Genomic DNA, 10,447 nt, shown 5'->3' with positions numbered 1-10,447 from the left:
GTTAGGGGGGAAATGCAGTAAAATGCTAATGAATTTTCTTGAGGAATTTTTGCAGAGAACCAATTTTAAGAAAAATGAGAAACAGAGAAAATGGAATTGAACCCCCCCCATCTTTATGGGAGGATACTGCCACTAGGGTACTGCCACAACTGCCACCTGAGGTGGCCTCCACAATTTGCCTAATGATAGGGCTATCTCTGCTTTTGAGAGCTTCTGGCTCGGCTCTGTGTTAAACCATCCTTTTCTAAGATCTCTCTCTGTTTTCCCCTCAGGCGCTAACAATAAGGGTGACACGGTTGTTTCTATTCCTCTCCCTCCCGCCCCCAAACTTCTCCATCTGTTTCTACAGATGCAGAGTGACTTAGTGCTGCATTAAACATCGCTGCAAAGCCCAGAGGAAGAGGCTGCCCAGAGATGCTGTCAATCCCAGCCAGTGTTGCTCCCATCCTCCCTTCCCCATGCAGTTTAATTTTCTACATCACAAAACCTGCAGAGGTGGCAAATTTCATCCCTCTATTTCCCTTTAAAAATAGAGGAGGGGAACAGGATAGATTGTTAAAGTCCCCAAAATATAGCAACATCTAAATCTTTCAGAAGCCCATTGTGTGAGATTCCCTTCAGCAATCCTTTTTTCTCCTAGCGTGGTGCTGTACCTTCTGTGGCAAGGACACCTAAGGTGTCAGGGATTGCATGTATTTTCCAATATACCTGCTCATGCAGTTAGCCTGTGAGTAATGGGGCCCTTAGTAGTTTATCAATCTTCAAAAACAGAGCACTGGCATCGCTAGTGTTCCTGCTATAAAGCAAACAGCTTTTCTGGCACAGTCTTTTATATATATTAAAAAACAGAGGGTGGGGTGCCTGCAAGCAGCACGATTGGGAGGTGCTACGTTTCCACAGTAAAATAGGTAACAAACAACTTAACTTTACCTTATCCTTTGTGCTTGGGAAAAAACAGCAGCAGGGTAGATGCGATGGGTTGCCCTTTATTTATTTATTTATTTATTTCCATACCCATCAGTCACGGAAACTCAGCTGACCTTTCGCAGAGACGCTTAATGTGTGGCACAGTTGTGAAGGTTGCTTTAGCTGTCTTTGCCTCCTCCTTACCTCCCCACCTCCTGCTTGCTCCTATACTATTTGCTACAGATGGGAAACTGTAGGAATAAGAAATTAAGGATGTGTTGATACAAGCTAAAATTGGGTTTTGTGCTAGAATTAAATATGGAAGTGGTAAAAGTCTTCCTGGAATGGAAGCCTTCAGGTGTGTGCGTGCATGCTAAGGATGTGAAATTCAATTCAGTTTGCATTTAAATTTGCTGTTTCCAGAATAATACAGAACAACAAACCCCTGTGTTGCAAACTTAACACAACAAACAACACAAGCAACATGAAGACCAGTATACTAGATAGCACTGTAGTTCTTATTGCATAATATACATAATTTTGTACACATTTTGTTTTTGTTGTACCAAATTATGTATATTATGCAATAAGAACTACAGTGGTATTTAGTATACTGGTCTTCGTGCTGCTTTTGTTGTTTGATGTTTCCAGAATAATATGTGAACCAAAACAAAGCCAGCCTTTGAAACCCTGCACTGCTATTGCTCAGAATAGCATGGCCATTGGGTACTACCGTATTTTTCGCTCCATAAGATGCACTTTCCCCCTCCTAAAAAAGTAAGGGGAAATGTGTGTGCGTCTTATGGAGCGACTGCAGGCGGAAGGCTATGCTCAGTGCTCCCTTTAAAGAGCTGCGTGGAGCGTGTGTGCAGTGGCGTAGCGTGGGTTGTCAGCACCCGGGGCAAGGCAAGTAATTTGCGCCTCCTAACCCGTGGATTTGCGCCCCCTAACCTGTGGATTTGCCCTAACCCCCGATGTTGCGCCCGGTGCGGCCAGCCCCCCCTGCACCCCCCACGCTACGCCACTGCGTGTGTGCGGCTCTTGGGGGCTTTTCCCAAAGGAGGGAGAAGGGCAGCAGGTCAGTCCCTTCTCCCTCCTCGGGGAAAAGCCCCCAAGAGCCCCCCACACGCTCTGTGTAAAGAGGGAGCGCGGCTCTTGTGCGAGGGCTCTTCAGGGCAGGGGAAGCCTTCATCCTGCTGCCCTGAAGAGGCTTCGCGCAGCTATCCCAGAAGCCAGAACAGCAAGAGGGATCGGCAGCGATCCCTCTTGCTGTTCTGGCTTCTAGGATTCAGATTATTATTTTTTTCTTGTTTTCCTACTCCAAAAACTAGGTCCGTCTTATGGTCTGGCGCATCTTATAGAGCGAAAAATATGGTATTTTCCTTTGAATGTTGCTGCCTTATTGGAGCCAGGCATGTGTCGACCTGGATAGCAGACCACCAGATGAGGAGAGAGCCAGGGTAGTGTTAGACTTTAACAAGAGACACGGCTTCAAAACTCTTCTCAGCTACCAAGTAACCATGGGCCAGTGGCTGTTTCTCAGCCTACATCACAGGGCTGTTGTGAATAATAATAATAATAATAATAATAATAATAATAATAATAATAATAATATATTATTATTATTATTTCTACCCCGCTCATCTGGCTGGGTTTCCCCAGCCACTCTGGGTGGCTTCCAACAAAGTATTAAAATACAGTGGTCTGTTAAACATTAAAAGCTTCCCCAAACAGGGCTGCCTTCAGGTGTCTTCTAAAAGTCTGGTAGTTGTTCTTCTCTTTGACATCTGGAGTCCTGAGCTCACTGGAGGTGGCTTTTGTTGGTATCTGTCAGTCTTAAGAAGAAGAAGAAGAAGAGTTTGGATTTGATATCCCGCTTTATCACTACCCGAAGGAGTCTCAAAGCGGCTAACATTCCCTTCCTCCCCCACAACAAACACTCTGTGAGGTGAGTGGGGCTGAGAGACTTCAAAGAAGTGTGACTGGCCCAAGGTCACCCAGCAGCTGCATGTGGAGGAGCGGAGATGTGAACCCGGTTCCCCAGATTACGAGTCTATCGCTCTTAACCACTACACCACACTGGCTCTCTATCTCTGGAGCAGATAGAATGGGGTTCAGTTGAGAGACAATGGAGTGTGCCTCTGGGGGTGAATTCAAACCGCTGGAGAATCACAGCACCTGCAGAGACCGGTAATGTTGCTTTTGCTGCATTAGCCGAACCGGAGTGACCTCTCCAGGGTGTGAGTCTGGGCAGTGTGTATGGAGGTCCTGGCTGCCCAGACTACAAGACCCCCCTCTCCGCCTTGCTGATGTGGTCCAAAGGAAAGGAAAGCAATAGGTTTGACACCAGCTTGGCTGGAGGAGTTTGCCGGAAAGAGGTGTACAAGGTCCCATCCAACCTTCTTAGGACTCCACTCTGGCTTTATGTACAGCTTAATCCTTAGCCATACCCACATGTAAAGGTAAAGGTAAAGGGACCCCTGACCATTAGGTACAGTCATGGCTGACTCTGGCGCTCATCTCGCTTTATTGGCCGAGGGAGCCAGCGTACAGCTTCCGGGTCATGTGGCCAGCATGACTAAGCTGCTTCTGGTGAACCAGAGCAGCGCATGGAAACGCTGTTTACCTTTCCGCCGGAGTGGTACCTATTTATCTACTTGCACTTTGACGTGCTTTCAAACTGCTAGGTTGGCAGGAGCAGGGACCGAGCAACGGGAGCTCACCCCGTCGTGGGGATTCGAACCGCCGACCTTCTGATCGGCAAGTCCTAGGCTCTGTGGTTTAACCCACAGCGCCACCCGCCTCCCTTTACCCACATGTAGGGCAGTATTAATAAGAAACATAAAGAAAAAATAAATGAATGATATGGCTTATCCAGTAGATGCTATGCTTCCATTACAGATCCATGAAGGAAGCAAGGATTCCAAAAGGCCTGTGATGAATCCATACTTCTAGCCTCATGGGATATCTAAATGACTTAAAGTAGAAGATAGAGTTCAGCAGCTTCCTTTCTGGAGCAGATAGAATGGGGTTCAGTCAGTGGCGTAGCGTGGGTTGTCAGCACCCGGGGCAAGGCAAGTAATTTGCGCCCCCTAACCCGTGGATTTGCGCCCCCTAACCTGTGGATTTGCCCTAACCCCAGATGTTGCGCCCGGTGCGGCCGGCCCCCCCTGCACCCCCCACGCTACGCCACTGGGTTCAGTTGAGCTCTGTGACTTGGGAAACTTGCTTTGGTTGAATGTTTTCAGTAAAGGGGGCTTTGCTCAGTGTTGGGAGCATCTGCCATGCATGCAGAAGATCCCAGCTTCAGTTTCCAGCTTTTCCAAGAAAGAAATGCTGGAGTAGCCACCACTGGTCAGTGCAAGCAAGCAATACTGAGGTAGATGGACCAATGGTTTGACTCAATATAAGACAAATTGTTTTGTATGTGATATATTCTATGAGATATGTTTGTTCTAATGTTCGTAGCTCTGAACATTGTGTTTCATGCAAATATTCTTGAAAGAGAAATGATGGCAGTGAAAAAAATACAAATATGTGTATCAGCACAATAGAAACAAATTAGGAAAATACTTTTAGTTTTTTTGCTTCAAGGGGGAGGGGAATAGACATAGATTATCCTTGATGAAAATGCCTGGATTGCTTCCCCTTCAGCTTAAGTGCTCTTCCTCATCATAATGTGTTTTATGATAGGAATATGCAGGCAAAGGTGTCTAAGAAGTGGCTGAAAGTTGTTATTTATTTAGGGTCACCCACCAAAGAATAATGCAAGTGTGTTTTATTATAATGCTTGGTATTATTTCCCCAGTGCTGTGAGTGCATCATAAGTGACAGAAGCTATGCATAATGCTAATAGGAGGTGTTAATGGATCACTCAAAACTTGGAGTGCACCTTAAGTACTTCTGGTGGAAAAAGCAACACGAGGAATAAAATGAACTCACCAATGAGTATTAGAACATTTCTGCGTATTGTACAAGATGCTGTGCATTCACGATGCTATTGCTTTGTAGCTGCCTAGAGCAGGAATGAATATCTAATGCCATGAAAGAAAGAAAGAAAGAAAGAAAGAAAGAAAGAAAGAAAGAAAGAAAGAAAGAAAGAAAGAAAGAAAGGAATTCATGATTCCTTTAGAACAAGGGTGAGGAACCTTTGGCCAGGGCTGATGGTAGGTATAGTTCAGCAACACCTGGAGTGAAAAGATTCCCCACACTAGTTCATTATTCTCCATATTGACTAGCGCTTTGGCCATCCAGATATTGCTTAACTTCAGTTCTCATCATCCCTGGCCAAAGAGTTCCCTCCCCCATTTTAAAGGAACCACCTATCATTGGGGGGGCGGGCGGTAGTGTTGGATACCTATTCCTGCTCCATGGGTAGCTTTCATCTTGTTCTCCCCACATCTGTTTATTCCCCCTCATTGTCCACAATCGGAGAGGTCAGCTATGCCAGGTTCAGGACTAGTGTAGTTTTGGGGCCTGTTTGTAGGTGTGTTGAGGTAACAATGGGTTTAGGAAATGTGTTGGGGAATACCTTTGAGGCCTGAGGGTTCCATTCTCTTCTGGTCAGAGGCGCCAGCTTGCAAGGGCAATTGTAGAGGCCAACATTGTGCATGTGATGTCCCAAAGTCTGCTTCAAGGGCCAGTGGCTCCTCCTCTGCCTTCTCTCAGCACCACCAGCAGCAGAAGGCTGCTTCCGCCCACCTTCCCCTCCTTCCCCTCCACTGCAGGAGGAAGAGGGGACGGAGATGACCACTGGAGCTGGGCTGTGGTCGGCTCTACACTTTGCCTCTGCACTTTTTAAACATGGGGGGCAGTCCCTACCTCAAAAATGTAGAGCCCCCCAAAAGGGCTCAGCCCTCAAGAGCGGGCACGCCTGCTTCTGGTCAAGATTTTGGGGCCCACACTCCAGTGGTGGTCAGGGCCAAAGGACTAAGCAGGTGGAACAATACATGGAAATATAATATTTGTTTAGTCAACTATTTTCTATATATACACATACCCATGTGCATGCACACATGCACACACACTTCTCCATCCAGGCATGCGTGAGGCATTATCACCGTTCAAGGACGAATTCAAGCTAGGCAAAAACACAAGGAGGGCAAGTGAGGGGTTTCACCTGGGAAGGGTTATGTGGCTGGGAAGAGTCCTGCTGACCAAACAGAGAGGCCTAGGGGGCTGCATTCAGCCCCCCTGCATGAGGTACCCAACCCCCTTGCTTAGTATTCTGCAGATCTAGGTTCTTCCTGACACAGTCCTAGAGGGTCCCATGACGGGCCTCACTGCTGGCAGGAAGTGTTGGGTGGGCAAAGTGCCATTTCTGCCAGCCAGCCTCCTCCTTCACTGGCAGCACTTACGGCACCACCTACATCAGGCTGAGTACTGGCCAAATATCAACTCTAGGGCTAGCAGACTACGGTGAAGGACACAGGATCATTAAAAGGTGGCATAAAATGGTATGCTGCTGTGATGAAAATGTGTCAGGCCGCTCACTCTTTTTGTCATCACAGTAGCTCACATCTTTAGGTTTGGAATCCCAATATTTGAAATGACTGGCAGTTCCCATTTTAGTCACTTCACCACGACATTATAAGGCCTCATTTATAGATGAGAAGCTGAAGCTACGAAAGAGTGAATATTGGCTTAAGGTCACTTTAGTGAATTGAGGATCAGACTTTTCCCTTGTTCAGAGTTGAGGAGGCCCAAGTTCCTGCTGCTATTTAATATTTTCAGAGTATTACTATCTCTGGAGTGGGAGTTGGAAAACATGACATTTCTTTGCTGAACTGATTTCTTTCTCTCTCTTTTCACCCGAAGAGTTTAGTTTTGTACTTGCAAAGCCCTCCACATATATGTGCAGCTCAAGGTCTTCTTTGGACGAACAATTTCTATCAGGTGAGCTGAACCTACTGTTGTCGACCCTATTAAATATAAGGATCAACTTTCTTTTCTCCAATACCTTGAAAGCAGGGCAGGGGAAAGTATTTCATTATCCTGTGGTCTGCTTCTTGCTATGCTAGAAAAATCTGCCCTGAGTTATTAGCTATTAGTTTCCTATCATGACCTTGCATAGAACAGGCAATCTGAAATTGAAGCTGTGCGTGAGAATGTAGTAGAGGATAAGATTAGAGTCAAGACTCTAGGATTTGCATTCAAGGGTTCAGTTTGGGTAAAGGCCATCTGCCTATTGGCCATCTGAAAGCAATCCCCAGAAACTACAACCCTTAGGTCAATCACATCCAGGGCTTTTGTGTTTGACAATACTCACTGGCGCAGAGTACTGTTAACTCTTATTATGCTGTCTGTGGCAGCCATTTTGTGCTGGCACCCACAGTGCATATGCACACACACACACACGTGCACACACATATATTTCTTATCATAATGAACTTTTGTATCTTATTTTCACTAATATGTATATGCATTTTAATACATGCCTCCTCATAACAGATGCATTTTTGTATATTTTTGGTTGGAGAACCAATCACAAAGTTTGAAGAAGAGCAAAATTCAAGAGATAGCTGTGGTTTGTTTCAGTAAGAGTGTCTTTGTGTGTTACCAGTATCCTGACATTATGTAAATGATGTAAATGTAGTGTCCAAGCATTTTTCCAGTGTTGGAATAATTGCTTTTAATAAATGTAGAAATAACCAAATACTGAGTGATGCTCCCAATACACAAAATTGTTGAACTGTAACATTTCCATTATAATATTTAATGCCAAACAGAATCTAAACCTATTACTAATAAAAAGGCGGGGAGGTCATGGCTGTTTTATTAGCATTTTTGGAGCTTGTTGTTGGGTTTGTTGGGGTTATACTTGCTGCAGAAGAAAAGCTGTCACAGCTCTAATAGCAACCATGTTTCTCCTACCTAACAAGCATTCAAGAATCTGTGCCACAGGCTAAAGCAGTTTCCAGGGAAGAAAAGCTTTAATCAACTGCGTTCAGATGCCACTTTATTCCATCTTCACAACACTGCCTTACCTGTTACATTTTCACATTTTATGTGACCTTCTCCACAATGTAAAGGTCACTTCTGGAAGTCTAGTGGAATCTAGCAGAAATTTAGCACAATTTTCCATGTTCCTTGTTTACAGGGGGCGGGAATCAATTTGTAACCTCATTTGTAACAGACCTGCTGTACCTGGAACCGGGTGTGGACACAGCTGTGGGTGAGCCTGAGGAAGTAACACCTACCCTGGGCCTGTGCATGAAAAAGCAAGGCTTGGAGTGAGAGTCTAGAGTGATATAGCGTGTTCTCCATAACAGAGAGCACGTGTTGCGGTTGGGGAAAACAGGCCACCATGCAGTGACTAGGCAAATTTGGTGAGGAACCCAAGCCTTTAAGTGGTTAAATTTGGGTTGCTGGGGAGTTTTGAATGTGGCCAATTTGGAGGAGGGGTCAGAGTCCTTAAATACAGGGGCCAGACGTTGGACGCTCTCTTGGCCATTTTGCATCGGATCACCCGCCCTCCCGCCCTTTTTTAGGGTGGTTTTTTGTTTTGCTCGCTTGACCTTGCTATTGCCTGTCATGGGGTCATCCGCCTTGGTGCGGGGGCCTAGTAGGAATTTTGCCATCTGGCTGATTGGCTGGTGCCATTTGGTTTTTGCCTACTACGTAGCAAATCGTCACAACTTGTAAGGTTGGCGGTTAGGCATTGGTTAAATTGGTGCTTGGAGGGGTAAGTGCCTATCCCTCCAAATGATGCGGAAAGGGAATTCCGTTAAAGGAATCCAGGGGCTTGCCATACAATTTGTCCTTGTCCCCGGAGTCGGACCTGCGGCCGTGCAAGCCCCACCGGAACATGAGGGTGAGAAGTGAGGGACTGATTCCCAGCCTCACTTCTCCCCAATACTTGTTTCCCACGCTGGCTTCCGCCGGTGTCCGGAAGTGCCAGCTCTGTCCTTGAGGGCAAGGACGGATAGTCATAACCAATGCCTAAGCAACCACTCACATTTTTGTATTTAAATAAAGTTGTGGCCAAAATTATGCCAAAAACCTTAAACAAAAAATCATGTGTGAAGTGTGAATTTTTTGGTGGGTGGCAGTGTGGGACTCAACACGCAATTGCTGTTTCTAGGAAATCTTCTCATTGTGAAATTTTTGTAGGTGAGGTGAGAGTTGGTTTGGACCTCAGGTGAGAATCCAGAGACTGAGAGGGAAGGTGTGTCAGAAGGCAAATGAACTGGCATTGATGTATATATATTAGTAAATTTGTATTAATGTAACATTTTTATATGTAACTGTATTTTTTGTAATTTTAAGTTGTCTGCTGCTGTTTCAGTTTCTTGAACACCACTTAGAGATATTTTGAATATATTAAACAGTATAGAAATTAAATCATCACCACCACCATCATTAACTTGGCAAATCATGAAAGTTTTGCCTTAATGAAATTTCAGGTAATATACCAGTATACAATTGTTTTTTCTGCCATTTAAAATTTAGCATGACATGTCAGCATATTGATTTTTTTAAAAACCCACTGTTCCATAACACAACAAGTTTCTGAAATGTAAAATGTATATTAATAATAATAATAATAATAATAATAATAATAATAATAATAATTTGTATCCCTCCCTCCCTGGCCAAGGCTTGGACAAAAATGCTAGCAGTATAACCACTAAAACTAATGAAATAAATCCCATTTCTGAATGCAGCCTGAGTAAAAATCAGAACTCCATACCCCACCAGAGAATTTAACTTACATTTTCTCTTGCCTTCACTAAAGCTGCTTATTCTGTGTAACCTGCCAGAACACATGTGGAGAGTTAAAACTATTCACTTGCAACTTTGGAGTACATGTCTGTTAAACCACCACTGAGTTTCTGCATAAAAATTCAAACAAATCAATAATAAGTAAGTAGGAAGAGATTTGGGTAGGATTGAAGAAGAGTGTGTCCCAGGAGATCATCCTTTTGCATTTGGATTAAGCGCTACATGCTCACACAGATTGCAAAAAAAAGGGTGACATTTACTGTTGTAAGAGGGTTTTGTTTTCTTAAGATATTTCTGGAGTTAGAATGACTATCCCTAAAATAGAACCCATTTATTTATACAGTCATAGACCCATGGAAAAATACAAATAGAGTAACAGATCCCAGACAACAGGGAGTGTTACATATAGCATGAAATGCAATGCATACAAGATATCCATTCCAAATCCATTCTGAGATTACCCAAGCTCTTACCTTGATTACCAGACTTTATATATAAAGACTTCCTGTAATATACTCACACTTCATACAAAATTCTAAAATAACATCCAGTGGTTTACCAGGAAAAGATTTTAAAAGCACCTACCATTTGGAACTTTTTCCCATTCCTGCTTCATGTCGATTTCACATGTGCTCAGTTAAAAATTGGTAGGCAATATTAGGCAAGCTTTGGGATAGCACAATCGGGGTGGAAATAATTGTGTGGCCAATAATCAATTATATACATTTTAAAATGAAATAAATCAGTTTGAACAAGTGAGAAACTTTTCGTATGCTGCAATAGAATGGAATGTTAGTTTATGTAAAACATCAATAAA

This window comes from Podarcis muralis, chromosome 15, assembly GCF_964188315.1.
Source record: "Podarcis muralis chromosome 15, rPodMur119.hap1.1, whole genome shotgun sequence".
NCBI classification, from domain to species: Eukaryota; Metazoa; Chordata; class Lepidosauria; order Squamata; family Lacertidae; genus Podarcis; species Podarcis muralis.
This window is presented reverse-complemented; position numbering follows the sequence as displayed.